Source organism: Cheilinus undulatus, linkage group 23 (assembly GCF_018320785.1).
Source record: "Cheilinus undulatus linkage group 23, ASM1832078v1, whole genome shotgun sequence".
In the NCBI taxonomy this organism is placed as follows: domain Eukaryota; kingdom Metazoa; phylum Chordata; class Actinopteri; order Labriformes; family Labridae; genus Cheilinus; species Cheilinus undulatus.
In genome coordinates, this window is record NC_054887.1 from 12,615,133 (window position 1) to 12,633,519 (window position 18,387).

Here is an 18,387-nt window from a genome sequence, read left to right on the forward strand (position 1 = left end):
AAGAATGGTGATGAGTTTTTAATCACATTGCGTTTCTCAGTGGGACAGAGGCAGCTGTCAGGTGGGAGCTTTTAGGTCAGAGGGGGCCATAAGGGGCCCACAGCTTGTTTGGCCCTGGGATAAGACAGCATGCTAACTCCAGCCCTGGAAAAAACCTGCTGGTGTCCTGATTGGTCAAGTCCAGGCTCCAGTCCATCCTGATCCACTCCAGTTTCTCCTCCTTCCCTTCTCAGAAAGCTGCGCTCTGATTGGCTGCTGGCTGCTCGTCAGGAAGAAAGAGCTGCTGTGTTTGAGGCCGAAAACTCAGACAGACACAAGCAGGAGCAGGACGACGCCGGAGAGACTCCGAGGACGGGATATATCCTCTCCATGACACCGAGGCTGTTGTTTTTACCGAGCTCTCACCGAGCGGATCCTCCGCGCTGCTGCCGCACAGGCCGCCGCGTCCTCCTCCTCCGCCTGCCCGCCGCCTGAGCGCCGCTGCCCGCCGATCACTGTGCTCCAGAGCCGCTGTTTGTAACGGGACCAACGCTCAACCGTCAAGCAGAGAGAGATTTACGTGTCTGACAGATCCAGAGGGGAAATAACGGCTCATCTGTTGCTGTCTGATCGCTTTAAAGATCCGAACAGGTGAAGAAGTGCGCGACGGAGCAGTGTCTTATTCTGCGCAAACACTGAGCTGAAGACACATCTCCTGAAGCTGCTCTCTCCTCGGGCTTTAACACTCTGGATTTATTACATGAAGGGCTTTTAAAGAAGCTGTTTGAGGCTCGTGCAGCAGGTGAGTCCGCAGATATGAGGCTTCACACCGATATCTCCTCCAAACATCAGACGAGTCAGTCCCGCTGCGTAAAAGCACCGAGATATTTTTGGCACGAGTAGTTTTCACTTGTTATTCTAACCTTAAAAAGTCCTTGTGCTTACCACTCATTCAGGCCTCTTCTTGTCTGCGTGCGTGCGCGCGCGCGTGTATTTGGTTGGCAGTGGGGCTGGGAAATAGATCGAGTTTTTTAGATGTATCGTTGTATTCTCAAACGGGATGCGGGGCTAGCCAACATCGTTTATATCGATGTAGTTTATGGTAGGGCTGGGGGACACGGACCCTATATCAATCCTATCTCCGTAGTTTTAACTGGGAGGCAGTACACAACATATATTTGGATTTTTTATCTCCAAAGACAAACAGTTGTCATAATACCAGAATGATAAAGTTTGATATGCTTTTAGTAGAAATCAAACCATTATGAAGCCTGTCTGATACAAACTCCTCCAATGCAAAACATTGGCAACATTGATGCATATTGTGGTTATAGTTGCCAAAAAATTTGTTGATGTCGATGGCATCAAAAGGTAAAAAACTTCATGATCATCGTCAGCACCGCCTCATGACAAAGTGACACCCAATTTTTAATAATAAAAAACTGAAATATTAAATTGAGATTTAGCGTAGGTCCCAACTATTTCTCTAGATCTTTCCTGAGATGTTTATAGCTCACTTCCCTTTCATGTGGATTTTTTTTTTTAAGCTTCAAGCTTTGTGTTCCACATTGAGGCGCCTCCGTCTAGCCACTCTGCCATAAAGCCTAGATCAGTGTAAGGCTACCGTTAACTTTGTCCCATCTCCACGCAGGATCTCTGGAGCTCGGTCAGAGTGACGTTCAGGTTCTTGGTCACCTCTTTTTCTGAGGCCCTTCTTGGGTGGGCGACCAGCTCTAGGAAGAGTCCTGCCAGACTTCTTCTATATGGGAATGATAGAGGCCAATGTGCTCTAGGGAACCTGTGCAGTAGATTTTTTTGAAGCCGTCCCCCAAACCACCTCCTGTCCACCTCCTGGGGTGAAGCCAAAGATCTCGGGGGTGGCGCGGGACCCTGTCTGCTGCCCTGATGTTGTTAAAATTAGATGTGCATATATTTTTTAAAAACATGATTAGAAACATAATGAATGATAGTGTATTAAGGCCAACTTAATGGATAAAAAACTAAAGAGAAGCTGGTAATTTTTGAGAAAAAAGTCAAAATCTTAGAGGGAAAAAGATGATAAAGTTGTATATTAACAAGAAAACAAACTCTTGAAACAAACCAGGAAAAATGTTGGGACCCACCGCCTCAGACAATCCTGTCTCTGAGCTCTGCAGGTCCTTTGACCTCTTGGCTTGGGTTTTGTTCTGATATGCATTGTTAGCTGTGCAGTCTTCTTTAAAGAGGTGTTTGCCTTTCCCAATTATGTCCAATCAATTTAATTCACCAAAGGTGGACTCCAGTCAAGGTGTAGAAACTCAGTAAAAAGAAGAGAAATAGGAGGAACCTGAGCTAAATATTTTTGTCCTTTTGGGCCTGAATACTTCTGTCAATGTGATATTTCAGTTTTTTATTTTTCATCAATTTGCAAAAACTTCTAAAATTCTGTTTTCACTTTGTCAGAATGGGCTACTAAGTGTAGATTAATGAGAATAAAAGTTTTTTTTTTTTTTTCTGTAGCATCAGACTGCAACATTAGAACATTAGTAAGTGGGTCTGAATACTTTCTGAATGTTGGAAACATTTGAAGAAGTGGTGAGAAGAAAGGATTTTCTTATTCCTGGCTCCACCGTCTTCTCCAACCAAAGTAATGCCCTGGTAACAAAAAGCAGAAGTCATATACACCAGAAACTTGGCAATTAAGTGCAAAATCATCTGCAACAGTTTCGTATGAGGTTATCAAAATGCTCCTTCCTTTAACTTGTGCTTCCAACCCATCAAATCTCTATTATTTTAATGATAAACAGGATCAGAATGGACACAAACTTCCAAGTTCAGTTGTGCTAAAAATGTACTAGTTTGACAGTTCCTCTGATTTCTGCAGTGAATTGTTGTGTTAAATGCGTGTTTTCCAGGTTTTTTTTTTTTTGCCAGCCCTGATGCCTCCAGGAAACACACAGACCTCAACAAATTGGTTGTCCTAATACCAGAATGATAAACTTGGACTGATAGGAGGAAAAATTCAACCTTTCTGAAACCTGACTGATATCACAACAACAACAAAAAGTCCCAGATGCCTGATACAGGACAGTTGAAGACAGAAATGTTGGCTACATTTGTAAAAAAAAAAAAAAAAAAAAAAAAAAAAAAAGGTGAATCAGGTGAATTTAAAGATAAGCTGCTTTCTACTTCCACCTTCTCTTTCAAGTGTGGCCAACATGATTGTGAATATTGCAAGTGTCCTCTCTATTTTGGTTAAAGTCAGACTGCAGATGAAGTTTCTGTCTTTTTTGATGCCAACAATCATTAAAGCAATAGAGATTTGATCATTTTGAGACATCGGATTTAACCCTTTAAAGCCTGAAAACACAAATTATAGCCAAAAAAAAAAAAAAAATCACATTTTTTGGAACTGAAATGTTTATTTCACTTTCTAATGAAATCTCCAAAAATCTAAATTTACATAAAATTTAACATATATATATAAAATTATCTCATTTGATACATTAGGTGTTTTTGGTAACTGATAATCCACTTGAGGGCATTTTTATCATTTATCAGATTGTATTCAGAAGTTTTTTTTAGTCATTTAGGATAATATTAGTTAGAGGTATCATAAAAGTATGTATCAAATATGACACAACAGGCTTTAAGGAGTTAAAAGGAACCCAGATATAAGGACATGCTGCCTGTGTTTTTGAACTATTTAGACATCACAAAGGTGCACCAGCATATTTTTTATTGAAGATGATAATTTGGCCAGTGTTGGGTGTTTTGGACTTCTACTTGTGGAATCACAGTGGTTTGAAAAGTAAGTAGAACCAGCAAGGACTGAGAAAAGCCTTCCTCCAATATCCACCTTTCCAAATGTTGTAAATATTTTTTTGTTTTGTTTTGAGTAGTTTTGTTTCTTTACCTTTTGACCGTATTGTTTAGCACATTGACTCCATTCTGAGTTAAATGACCTTCAGTGTTGGAGTTAGTTGACAGTGTTGATCCATTCAGTGTTAATAATGCTGCAGAGCAGGGGTGTCCAAACTTTTCCACAGAGGGCCACATACAGAAATATATAGTGGGGCCACTTTCATATCCATCGCCATGAGAATTTGAAAGTTAGTAAGACTAATCCAATGTAAGGTAATACATGCTTATCAATTTAGTGTGCCTAAATGGCTGACAGGGCAAATAGACAGTCATTTTCAGGATTTTGGGGAGCCAGTCAGATTTCAAGGGGCCCTGTTTAGCCCTGGCTACCACTGGCTCTGCCCCTGAAACGTTATGGATGCTGCTGTTTGCTGTGATAATCCATCAGGGTGTTATTAATCAAGAGATATTCTTGTCAAAATGTTTGTTTACAAATTTAACATGACAGCACTGCCTTCTGCTGAAAACAAGAAGTACAGTACAGATTCATGTTTTACTGTGGGCCATATTTCATTTTACCTCTAGAATTTGCTGCGGGCCAATCAAAAATGGGCTGCTGGCCTCATTTGCCCCTCGGGCCATAGTTTGGACACCCCTGCTGTAGGAACTCGGTTGATCTAAACTCTGCCCACTGCCATTTCAAATCTGTGGATTGGAGTGTTCCCATCATGCTCTTGGGTGTGTTGCCTGTTGTAGAGTGACAATTGCCTTTGCTCATGTTTCTGGGGAATTATTGTTGTTTTGATGTAAAACACTTCTGCACCATGAGTGAAGTTATCCACTAAGTTGGTCACTTCCTGTCTGTGGTAGATGATGGTCTTTTATAAAGTAGAGATGGGCCAGGTCCAATCTAGTATCGGTATCTGCTCTGATATTTACCTTATTTTTACGTCGGACTGATGGTGCTCCATGTGACAATCCAAATTGTGAACTTTGGACCATAATGTACACAATCCTGCTAACATAGTAGCAAGCTATATGGGCGACAGCAGCACATGCTCAGTCCAATTATCATCATATTTCACTCTGACACTAAAGAGCACTTATTTTTGTGATTCATGTGAAGTACAGCAATGAGGTAAAGGTATGTTCTCTCCTCTCTAGGTTTAATGTCTGCATTAAAAGCAACATTAAAGGACCATGCTCTGTTGTCATGTCTGTGACTATAATACGAGCTGCAGCGACTCGTATGACATCTTAAACAACTGTTTAAATTTGTGGTTTAAATCATGACTCGCTTGTGTTAAGTCCTTGATAATTGAAAGAAGTAGGCTCTGGCATTTAACAAGGTTGGAAAAGCAGCCTTAGAGTGACAGGGAGGCGAACTACAAACACGGTGGCTGTGGCTAAAGCTAAGTTAAATCAGTGATAAACATGGTACTGGATGGTCTATAAGAATGAGTGGAATGCAACATTCAGCTAGGACATACTCTAGTTCTGCATCTGGGTATTTGCCTTTTCCTTGCCGTTCCTTTGCTCACGTTTCTGGTATATTATTGTTGCTTTTGACGTTGAACACTTCTGCACCAGGATTGAAGTTATCCACTAAGTTGGTCACATCATGTCTGTGGTTTAGGATGGTGTGTAATAAAGGGTGGAGTGCAGAATTTCAATTTCTAGATCTGCATTTGTCTCTGCTCAATCAACACAGACATTTTTCTTTTTTTGACCAGCGTTCACCCCCTTGGCAATATTGTAAAGCTTTTTTAAAGATATGTCTTAACAACTTGATGCATCATCCAGTCCCATGCCGTCAGCAGTGCAGCTCATCCAGACTCTATCTTCTGAAAACCCAGACAGAATTGTTGCGTTAATTCCCCCAACACCAATCTGCCCTGCTGTTTCTGTGTCCGTCTGTGTTTGGGGGGGTGAGCGTGTTGGAGGATTATCAGACATGAGTCTGTCAGAGATCCTCTCCAAGCACCAGCTGTCTCACTCCTTATTTAACTCCACAGGACAAAAAAACTTCCTCTCGTTGTCTTTAGTAACCATACTAATTCACCTCTCTGTTCAGTCCCTGGGCATGCACTCAGTGATCACGCTGGTGTATCATCAAACATACATAACAGGAGTACGGGCTGAGCAGCAACAGTTGGACAGGAGCAGTAAGGACAGGATGCTGTAGCTATAAACCAAAACTGAGTCAACGTTTTGTCTGTCTGCTTTAATCAAGAGGGTGGGGGGCTGGACTCTCAGGGGGTGGCAGAAAACATCTCTGCTCTCTCTGCTGCTTCGCTGACTCTGTGTTCAGACCCTGAGGTGTTACAGCGATAGGTTTCAGGTGATGAAGTCGTCACAGTGTAATCACTGGGAGATAATAACATTGGCCTTTATCAGTTGTTATCGGCTTATATCATCTGTAATTATTGGCTTATATCAGCTGTACTTATCAACTGTAATATTCGGCCTATATCAGCTGTAATAATTGGCTTATATCAGCTGTAATACTCGCTTATATTAGCTGTAATTATAAGCCTTCATCAGCTGTAAATATTGGCCTTTATCAGCTGTAATTATCTACTTATATCAGCTGTAATTATTGGCTTATATCATCTGTAATTTCCTGCTTATATCAGCTGTAAATATCGGCTTACATGAGCTTTACTAATCAGTTTATATCAGCTGTATTTATTGGCTTATATCAGCTGTTATTATTGGCCTATATCAGCTGTAACTATCAGCTTATATCATCTGTTATTATTGGCTTATCAGCTGTTATTATTGGCTTATATCAGCTGTTATTGGCTTATATCAGCTGTTATTATTGGCTTATATCAGCTGTTATTATTGGCTCATATCAGCTGTTATTATTGGCCTATATCAGCTGTAACTATCAGCTTATATCATCTGTTATTATTGGCTTATCAGCTGTTACTATTGGCTTATATCAGCTGTTATTATTGGCTTATATCAGCTGTTATTATTGGCTTATATCAGCTGTTATTATTGGCTTATATCAGCTGTTATTATTGGCTTATATCAGCTGTTATTATTGGCTTATATCAGCTGTTATTATTGGCTTATCATCTGTTATTATTGGCTTATATCAGCTGTTATTATTGGCTTATATCAGCTGTTATTATTGGCTTATATCAGCTGTTATTATCGGCTTATATCAGCTGTTATTATTGGCTTATATCAGCGGTTATTATTGGCTTATATCAGCTGTTATTATTGGCTTATATCAGCGGTTATTATTGGCTTATATCAGCTGTTATTATTGGCTTATATCAGCTGTTATTTTTGCCTTATATCAGCCATAATTATTGGCCTATATTAGCTGTTACTACTGGCTTATATCAGCTTTAATTTTAGGCTCAAATCAGCTGTAAATAACAGCAGATTTTGGCTGCAAATGTTGGCATTATTTTAGAATAAGTCTGTAACGTTTTATGGCAGAATCAACAGACCTTCATCAGTCGAAGTCATTTTCTCTGATCAACCTTACATTTTTTTATTTTTTTGTGCAAGGACTGAAGATTTAGAACTTAACTGTTATGTATAGTTATCAGTGTTGGTAGCTAGAATGAATTTGTAAATATTTACATATTGAGTATTGGCAATATCCATTACCATGCCCCCCTAATTATCAACTCTTAAATGGTGAGGCACTTCAAGCATTCTCCTCTCATCCTGCAGGTTGGGTTAAAAGTGAAAAAGTAGAAAAGTTCATCTCTTGTCTTTGGCTTTGACTCCTACAAAGAGAAAATTCATCAGAGTCCTCCTCTCAGACAGTGCACGTTGTCCTTCATCGTGCATGCTGATCCTGAGCTCCAGCTCTGCAGAAACGATGATAAACAGTCATTTAGTGAAGTTAATTTAAACTGTGCGATAGCGCCTTCGTTCGTCACTGGATTTATTACAGCGAGCAGACTCTCATCGGAGCTCTCCACTCGTTTCATCTGGAGAAGAAGCTCCGAATAAAAGAGAGTCACGTCCTGTTACTGCCTCTGCATCCTCATAGACTCAAATATTAAACTATGAGACTATTTTTGAGTCAAAACATCATGTGTGTAAAATTTCTGCAGGTGCTGTACATGTGGTTATACACTTTTATTTTAAATAAATTACTGAAAATGAATGAATGAATGTTGACCGTGCCTTTCTTGCCCTCCAGGTGGGCAGGTCATTGATTGTATGACATCAGGTAAAAGCTCAGAATTTAAGATCCATACTGACGCTGGTGTTTCTATCAGAGCAACCTTCCATTGACTCTCTGCAGCCGCTGTGTGTTGTACTTCTAAGTGAAGTTTAGTCAAAGACAGTAACACAACATGACTGCAGCAGATCTGCGTGCAGAAAACAAACGGGTACAGTAAGGATAAACACAGTAGCTTCACAGAAACAAGGATATTTCCTTGAATTGTGTCTGTGAGAGCCCCCCTTTCTGAGAATTGTGTTTTCATTACAAGTTTATGAGAGTTAACGGAAAAGCTAGCGTGTCAGAAATATGAATTATGTAAGAGCTGAACCCCCTTATGCAACAAAAAAATTAAAAGTAACATCTTTTATGCAACTGAGTTTTACACATGGAGAGATTCATCAGCTGAAAATAACAAACAAAGACCCTTAGTTATTATCTTCTAAAATTAAACCTATAGGATGTTTGGTTATCAACATGTCAGATTGTTGCAGTGCCGTACAGTGACATCAGGTATATGCTGTCCTATCAAATAAAATCAGGTAAAGCTTAAAGGATAGAGGATAATGTTAAGTGTGTCAATCATGATTATATTTGCTTTAACCAAGCAGCCCTAGCCATGATCGTAGGATGTTGGGTGGAGTTGGTGTTTGGAAAAATGATGGCTTGTGTTATCATGTTTGTAATTCTCGGTCAGTAAAACAAGATGTTGTTGATGTGATTGTAAAATATGATGTAATAAATAGGGTACAATACGTATCATGATACATGTTGATTTTGGATAGTAAACATGCCTTACACCAGGGATTTTCAAACTTTTTTACCCAAGGGACACCTGAGATCAAGCCAAAATATCCGGCCCCACCATGCTCATCCATGCAAAAATGCCTCTTTAATACTTGATATAGAATCTTTAGCCATTGTATAGTTGTAGTCATAATGTATGGTTGCACAAATTCCCACGGCACACCAAGACTTGCCTCAAGGCACACCAGTGAGCCTTGTCACACCGTTTGAGAACCACCGTCCTTCACACAATTCACTACAGTAACTTCTTCATTGTAGAGGAAAAAACAGCAAAGGCAAAGTTTTAATTGTCCTTAAAACAATTGAACTCAGATCTTCAGAGAGTCAATTGGTGAATTAAAACATCTTTTCAATAATCACTGAGCTACTACTTCATGTGTTATTTGATCGTGTTATCTTAAGATAGCCCTCTTACCTTAAAAACTAGATAAATTGTCCAGATTCCATGTTTGTCACCTGGCAAATCCATCTTGCAAAGCTCCAATCTAAAACCATTGTACCAGATCAGAAAATGGACCTGAACAATCAGTATCATTTGAGGAGAATGAGGTAGTAGCTACAGGCAGGGTTTAGTTGTATTGGAGGCCAGTAGCAATGGCTGCTGTCGGTGTTGCAGTTAGCTTAGCTATAGTATAGCGACAGTTTTGTCAGAAATAGACCACATTTCTTTGTTAAAATAAGAGCTTCTCATGGCAGAGAAGATGCTTTTGCACTTCTCCCAAACAGCCTTGACATGAGTTTTATCCACCAACAAGCTCCACCATTCATAAACTACAACAGTGCCTGTCTGGTGATCTCAGGTTACTAATACTGATACAACAATAATACTTCAGTTTCTGTGATGAACCACAAGTGTATTTTTTGTTGGGTTTTTGATGTTTGGGTTAATTTGGGTTGGATCAGTTTTTCTTTGGTTCTTCTGCTGTTGGGAATTTGGATTTGACTGTTGTGTTGTGCCTATTGCCTTTGCACGGTTGTCAAAGCACTTTGTAAACCCCTGTACTTATACTATAAGTAACTGCCTGAAGCCTCCATTCTCAGCTATGGCTAAAGTCTTGACAAATAAACCACAAAGCTCTGCATGTGATCTTCTGATCCCATTTACAACTTTGGCGAAATTTTGACTTTACATTATCCCTTGGTGCTAGATGTCACAACACACATTGGCCCAGTGTAGTAAGCCAAGCTGATGATGTTAATTGCTAATAAGCCAGGGGTCTTGTCACGTGTTGATGACGAGTGGTGTTGCTGCAGTATCTTACCTTATTTATTGCACTGCTTGCATGTGACATGACATATCCAGCTACTGACTTTCTGGACTTTCTTATCCATTATTGTTTGTTTTGATTTGAAGCATGTGCTGCATCAAGTAGTTTAGTGTCTGCTTCCACCTGTTAGGGGATGTGCATTTCAAAAACTGTCACTGTAACCTCTGCATATTGATATTTTGAGTGCAGGCCTAGTTGTGTTTTTGTGCTGTACTAATGTAAATAAAGCATAATGGTATGATGCTGTGGTCTTGTTGTCGGTCAGTCAAATGTTATGGTGTGATGTTGGAAGTCAGCAAGCATGAGGCTGTGATGGTGTTTCTTTTCATCGAACAGTTAAAAAAAAAAAAGTGCTGTTGAGATTTTGTATTTTTGGTATTACTCAGTTAAAGGTGATGTTTTGATGTCCAGATGGCGTGCAGAGTTGTTAGTAAAAGGTGCTGTAGTGATGGCGTGCAGCGCTGTTTGTAAAAGGTGCTGTTGTGATGGCGTGCAGTGCCTCCATGTTTCCAGATGTGCAGCAGCAGCAGGAGGCGACTGCTAGCAGCCTCAGAGAGAATCAGCTGAAATAACCTCTGACATTCAGACTGAATGGAGACGACCTTTCCTTTCTCTCCTCGCTGTGCAGTGGGCGATCGAGTGGGAGGAATTCAGAGGCTGCTTTCTGCACACTTTGGTCCATTTAGTACTGAAAGCACAGAGGACAAACATCTTTGTATATTTGGAGAAACCCAGCAGTTATACTAAAGAAAAAAATCAAAGCAAACAGATCTCTGAATACATCCAGGACATTGAATGCTGAGATTTGATTTTTGTGTACTGATGTACTAATGTACTGCTGAGCCTGCAGCAAGGACATGAAACACAAGGGGCTCTGTAGTCCTTTGAAATAGAGTTACAAGGTGAAATCTTCCCCTGTGAAATGGGGACCCTCCAAGTTCCTGATACATCGTCAGTGGTTTTCGACAGCATTTATGTAACAGACAGATGATAATACTACAAGCTTCTTACCTGATCCTAACCCTAACCCTAAACCTAAAGGTGAACATGTAAAATGTAGGGGCATGGACAGTACTGGGATCGAGTCCAAATCCAAATAACAGAATCCCTGTAAACATTAGAACTGGATGAATGTAGTTTTAAATCAGAGCTGTGGAAAAGTTTTGAATATTTCCATCTCTGATGCAGTAGGAAGATGAGAAGGCAAGGACGACAATAAGAATAAAACATTTTTATTTATGACCTCCGCCCACGAACAGAATAGTCCACTAGCAGAGCAGCTGCTTTACTCCTACTGCTGTTTCCATGATAATGCTTGATTTTATCTAAGAAAATCAATTTTTTTATGATTATCATTGATAATCCTGTGGGAGTTTCTAACCATAAAATACAGAAGCGTTGATTTTTTTAACCTATGTTGGCCCAAACTGAGATCTCTTTGAAACCAGGATAAAGTAAAACATAAAAAATATGAGGAACCATGTAACTATTATTTTCCCAGTCTGTGCCCACTTCGCAGCTGTTTTGTTAAGGCTCTTAAGAAGAACAATGTAAGAAATCTGTTGAAGCCTGATCTTGAAGACTCTGCATGGTCGCTCAGGAAGAAGCAAACCGTGGATTAGTCATGACCACCTGTTGTGTCTGTGTGTGTCAGCTGATGTTTTGATCACACTGGACAGCTGCAGAGGAGGCTGAGCCGGCTCCTGCTTTATGAGGAGCTCATGCATGTCCAGAAAGCAGAAACAGAGTACATACGCACTTATTCTGCTCTCTTTTTTGCTGAGAAATGATCATGATGGCTTATTTTTGCTAATGCCCTTGCGCTTTGTTTGTATAAAGACTACAACAACAAATTTTATAGTAGAACTGACATCATGCAGTTTAAATCAAGAGGTTTTCTTTGCTCTAAAATAAGGAACAAGGGAGAAATTAAACTAGGAAATTATGTAATAAAGCTGATTTTGTTGCTGATGCTCACTCTTGTTGTATCCATTTTTCAGTGAAGTCACACAAGGTGGTGTTATTGAGGCAATACCTCCAGGCCATTTTTGAAACCCCTATCAACCTCTCATTTTTCAGAATGTGTGTCAATTTTCAAGTGCTTATAAGCATATTCAGTACCCAAAATAAGTTAACATGGCAAATAAAAAAAACAGAGAACCTGCCCGATTACAACAGGGGTCTTGTACCACTTGGTACTCTGGCCCTTACCAGCTTGAATGCAATGCATCAGATTAGACAATGCACAGCTGAGTTATAAATAACTTCTTGTTTCTCCAAAATATGCAAAATTTAGGGCTCACCACAGCCCTGCCTTTAAAAGTTGACAATAACCTTTCATTATCAAGGCTTCTTTTAGCTGTATGCCAAAGCACGTCGATCGGATGAAATACATTGGACTTGTTTGATCTAACATGATCCCTGGAACAGGGCCAAAACATCCTAATTTGAGCTAATTTATTCAAAATTGCTGATTTCCTGTTGGAGTTAGGGTGTTTCCTCAAGAGACTTTTTTGTTAACCTCCCCAAGCTTAACATGTCTACCAAATTTCACAATTTTAGATGAAAGTCACTTTTGGGGTTGTTCTGTAGAAGCACAAAAAGTAGTTCTGTAGAAGCACTTTTCAGGCAGATCCAGAGGGCCAATTTTGAAACCTCTTTTAACCTTGGATTTTCAGACCATCCATCAATGACCCAATTATCAAGTAGAGAACCTGCCCAGTTACAATAGGGGTCTTGCACCACTTGGTGCTTGGGCCTGTAAGCAGCTTGAATGCAACAGAGTCAGATTGGACAATGCACAGCTAAGTTATAAACAACCCTCTGTTTCCCTAAAATATGCAAATTTGAGGGGTCGCAACGGCCACACCTTCTGACTGATGAAAAAGTTTAGGATAACTTAATTATCAAAGTCTCTTCTACCTGTATGCCAAAGCACGTTGATCAGATGAAATACATTGGACTTGTTTGATCAAATATGACCCCTGGAACAGGGCCAAAACACCCTAATTAGAGCTAATTTATTCAAAATGGCAGATTTCCTGTTGGAGTTAGGGTTATGCCCCAAGAGGTTTTTTTGTTAACCTCCCCAAGCTGAATATGTCCACCAAGTTTCATAACTTTATGTGAAAGTCACTTTTGGGGTTGTTCTGTAGAAGTACAAAAACTGGCATTTTTTAGGCAGATCCAGAGGGCCAATTTTGAAACCTGTATCAACCTTGCATTTTTCAGACCATCCATCAATGTCCCAATTCTCAAGCAGAGAACCTGCCCAGTTACAACAGGACTCTCGTGCTGCTTGGTGCTCGGGCCTGTAAGCAGCTTGAATGCAACAGAGTCATATTGGACAATGCACAGCTAAGTTAAAAACAACTTCCTGTTTCCCTAAAATATGCAAATTTGAGGGGTCGCAATGGCCACACCTTATGAATATTGAAAAAGTTTGCAATACCTTTATATTGTCAAGGTCTCTTCTACCTGTATGCCAAATTACAAGTCGATCAGATGAAATACAATGGACTTGTTTGATCAAGTATGACCCCTGGAACAGGGCCAAAACACCCTAATTTGAACTGATTTATTCAAAATGGCAGATTTCCTGTTGGAGTTAGGGTTATGCCCCAAGAGACTTTTTTGTTGATCTCCCCAAGCTGACTCTTCCCACCAAGTTTCATAACTTTATGTGAAAGGCACTTTTGGGGTTGTTTTGTAGAGGCACAAAAGGTGGCTCTATTTAGGCAGTTCCTTCAGACCATCTTTATAACCTGTATCAGCCTTGCATTTGGAAATCCATCCATGGGTGTACTAATTTCCATGTGCTTTTGAGTATGTGCAATACTCTGAAAAAGAGGAAACATGAGAAATATACAAATAATTGAGGAGAGCCATGATTACAGTGGGACCCTCGTACCACTCAGTGCTTGGGCCCATACCAGCTTGAATGCAACATTTTTTACCCTTGCAAAGTAAGATTTTGTTAATTGAAATGCATAGTTATGCTTATTTTCCTGAGCTGAAATACTTAGAAATAAGTAGAAAGAAATGGAAGTGATTTGAGAATTAGCACACTCTCTCCAAATGTTGAAAACATCTTGTTACAGCAGTCTAGTTTTACCAAAATATCATCCTTTCTGTCCATGGTTACCAGATACTTCTCTATTCATTTATGTTGGAGGGAACATTGTTATTTCTGCAGTAATTACCTCATGTTCTGCCTCTTAAAATGCCACTGAACAGAACTATTTCTCCGTCACTCAGCTGATTTAGTGAACACAGGAATAATGATGGAGCTGCTCTCTCTCTGATCGTCGCTGTAATTGCTTCTTCATTATTTCTCTTTGATTGACTTTGATTCATTTTTTATTCAGTAAACATTTCATCTGAGCCATTCCCACATCCTGCATGCAGTTGTAATCAGATGTTAGATAAAGGCCACGGCATCTGTAAAATCAGATCCTTGTACAAACACATTATAAGCGGCTTGTATTGTGGCTGATCTGCTGGTCATTGCCTCTGTGTTTCTGTCAGTTATTATAAAACGCTGGTATAGCAACATTTGACATTTCATCTTCAGATTACAACCTACAGGTTTTCAGATATGAGTGAAGTCTTATTCAAGTTTAAGTCTCTGATGACTTGCTCTTGTAGACTTTTTTTTTTTTCTGAGCTCAGACAGAAATCTGTTATTTTACATGTTTTTTTAGCTGATGGCAGATGTCTCCGAGGCTGACGTCTCTGAGGCCAACGTCTCTGAGGCAGACCTGACCAAATAAAGGTGAAGAGCACTGTGGCTGTAATCTTTGAGAGCTCATCATGTTTTATTTATTCTCTGAGGTGTTGATTCAGCTCCTGTGGCTCTGCTGGGCCGTGCTGTCGGACACTGATTGGATGTTTTATTTTATTAAACTCCCTCTGTCCCAGTGTGTTCGGTCAGGACAACAGAGCAGAGCATTAGGAGAACAACAGCATTACAGTGTTTTAATAGAACAAAGGTTGTCGGACTTGTTGTCTTTTATTTGTTTTTAATGTTTGCACTGAACCTTGGAGCGTCTGAGCGTCTCCAGGGAACGAAAATACACAGAGTCGAGGTGTTTGCTGTGATAAAAGTGTTTGTCTTTGGAGGAAGAGAAGAAGCTTTTAAAACCCACATGGAGGTCTATCAGTGTTTGCTGTTGTTGCTTTGTTACATTTAGTTTGATATTATCCGACCTAGGAGATCAGAGACTGCTGCTGTACTTATTTTTAGTATTTGCACATGAATCTGCTGACATTTAAAGATTTTATTAGCATTTGAATGTGTCTCATAGGGGAAACCATGATACCACAGTTTGAAACTTTGATATGATTCTTGGAAAAATTGAACTTTTGGCAACAAAAACAGAACTCTCAGAGTCCTAATATTTGTTTCTATACAATATGTAACCTCCAGCTGTAAATTTCAGCCCATATCAACTGTAAATATCGGCCATTTTCAGCTTTAAGCATCAGTCTAAAGCACCAACTATCAGTCTTAATTGGCTGTAAATATGGGTCTAAACAGGCTCTAAATATCAGCCTATATCAGCTTCAATATCAGCCTATAAAAGCTACGAATATCAACCTGTATAAGCTTCTATATTGGCCTAAAGTAGCTATAAATATCAGCCTGTATCAGCTTCAATATTGGCCTAAAGTAGCTATAAATATCAGCCTGTATCAGCTTCAATATTGGCCTAAAGTAGCTATAAATATCAACCTGTATCAGCTTCAATATTGGCCTAAAGTAGCTATAAATATCAGCCTGTATCAGCTTCAATATTGGCCTAAAGTAGCTATAAATATCAGCCTGTATCAGCTTCAATATTGGCCAATAGTAGCTATAAATACCAGCCTAAATCTGCTTCGATATCAGGCTTGTAGGTTATACATTTCAGCCTGTATCTGCTTCTGTTACAAATAACTGCCTGTCACTGTTTTAATATCGGCCATGGTTAGCACAGTGTAACGTCAGTTGCTGCTTTCCAATGTGACCATCTCCCATTTGGGTGAAACAAGCCCTCAGATTCAGTAGTTGGAGGTTAGAAGACATTGGTAACAATGAGATTAAAAGCCATTTGTGGTGTTTGTGCCATAAACAATTAAAAAGCCACAACTTAAGACATGTTTTGTTATCTCAAATGACAAAACACTATATATACTGGCTGTAAATATTGGCCTGTATTGACGATAAATATTGGCCTTTATCAGCTATAAATACTGTCCTGTATTGGCTGTAACTATTGACCTATATTGACAGTAAAAATTGGCCTTTGTTAGCTGTAAATAATGGCCTGTGTAGACTTTAAATATCAGCCTGTATCAGCTCCAATATTAGCCTATATAGGCTACAATTTTCCCCTTATGACAGCTTCAAATTTGGCCCATATTGGTTATAAATATTGGCCTACGTCGGCTGTACATATTGGTCTCCTAACAGCTTAAAAAAATGGGTGTATAACGGCTTTAAATATCAACTAATATAAACCTTAAATACTGGCCAATATTTGCAAAATTGTAACTATTTTAGCTGTAAATATTGGCCTAAAATAAGCTGTACATATTGCCCTATATCAGCCCTAAATATTGTCTTTTCTCAACTGTAAACATTGGCCTATGTGGCTGTAAGTATTGACCTATATCAGCTGTAAATATTGGCCTCTGTAGGCTATAAATTTTGACCTGTAATCAGCTGTAAATGTTGGCTTGCATTAGCTGTAAATATGCGCCTATATCAGCTATAAAAAAATGGTCACGCAATGGCTGTAAATATTGGCCAATATTCGTTGTAAATGCCTGCTAATTTGGGCTGTTAATATTAGTTGTAAATATAGGTAAGTATTGCTGTACATATCGGTCTATCATAGTTGTAAATACTGGCCAATATCATCTGAAATTTCAGACTATCTGGGCTTTTATTATGAGTTGTTAATATCAATCTACAGTTTTTTATGTTAGTCTTATCCAACTGAAAATTTAGGCAGGGCAAACAGATCTACACCAGCTGAAGTCTTTTTCTTTGTCCTTCTGTAAGCTTTGAAGTGTGTTCGAAGAAACTGAGTCTTAGGTCTGAACTTCTTTTATACATCAGTATTTATGCTGGTATTAATATTGTATGATATTGGCTAAAATTCAGTATTGTGCATGCTTACTAGTCAGCCCATCAAAAGTTCATCAACACAGAGCACTACACTTCTGTTTGTCTGATTTCAAAATGAAAGTGCTAGATGTCTTATTTTTTATCAGTGGGAATGACATGAAATTCACAGACAGAGCATTACATATTTATTGGATACGGTGTGGACAGCAAGCTTGCAAGGCTGCACGATGCATCACCATATCTGATGCTCACATGCTGTTAGGAGAATCGCCATTCGTACAGGCCCACAAAAAACACTTTAACAGTGGAACCCACTTTCAAAACGTCGTGCTTTCAGGCATCCAAAATGTCATTATTGCGGAAACAAACAACCAAAATATACCAAAGGTTATTATTTTGGTTGAAATCTATGTCATGTAGCATCAGTTGCACAAACATGTCTGTGTTTCATATGTTGCGTTGAAGCTTCGTTAAAGGTTTGAAATTTACCAGCTGCTCCATGTGTCTCCTTAAAAGACGACACAGTTCGCCCTCCTCCACCCTGAAGCTAACGTGACATGAACATCAGGTCAAAACAAACGCTGGAGGAAGACTATAACTAAATGTGCCCGATCTGTTGCTGCAGAGAGTCGTATAATTTAGGAATGAGACTGTCTGACAACACACGGGCAGTGTTTAATCTGGTTTGCAGATTAAAATCCAGACGCTGCAGACAGATCAGGATCGCTCGTAGACTTTATTTGGTTTCTAATTAGCGGCTTCATCGTGTTCGCGTGTCACTGTGCGCTCTGACAGGCCTCAGCTTCCACAGGGAATGCACTGATGACACCATTTCTGTTTTTAGTCCCTGCCCTACTTTCGTCTCCGTGCTGCAAGTGTTCGGAGGAGGTTTGAGGAGCAGCACAAGGACGCAGCCACATACTGAACATGACTCAGGGAAGAGTTTAATCGTATTTTTACCGAGCAGAGGAACCAGACGAGTTCAAAGAGTGTTTTCATTGGCTGCAGGTCAGCATCACATTCAGGCTCACATCAATGAAGAGTTACCTAAAGGGTTATTCTGCTGTTTTTAAACCTTGACCCCGTTTATACCTCCGAGTTCCCGTTGACTGATGAAGCAGAAAATTAAAAATCATTTAGATTTCCTCATCCTGCCGCAGGTAAACGGGCTGTGA

The 18,387-nt window shown here is 39.6% G+C and overlaps 1 protein-coding gene across 1 annotated transcript in view; it reads left to right on the forward strand.

The window, feature by feature from the left end:
• Positions 1-279: 279 nt before the first annotated feature.
• Positions 280-18,387, forward strand: part of large1 (LARGE xylosyl- and glucuronyltransferase 1) — a 117,357-nt gene continuing 99,249 nt past the window's right edge. Inside the window, exon 1 of the mRNA XM_041780816.1 lies at positions 280-781. The gene's annotated coding sequence lies outside the window, so the exon portion shown is untranslated. The remainder of the gene's footprint in view (positions 782-18,387) is intronic.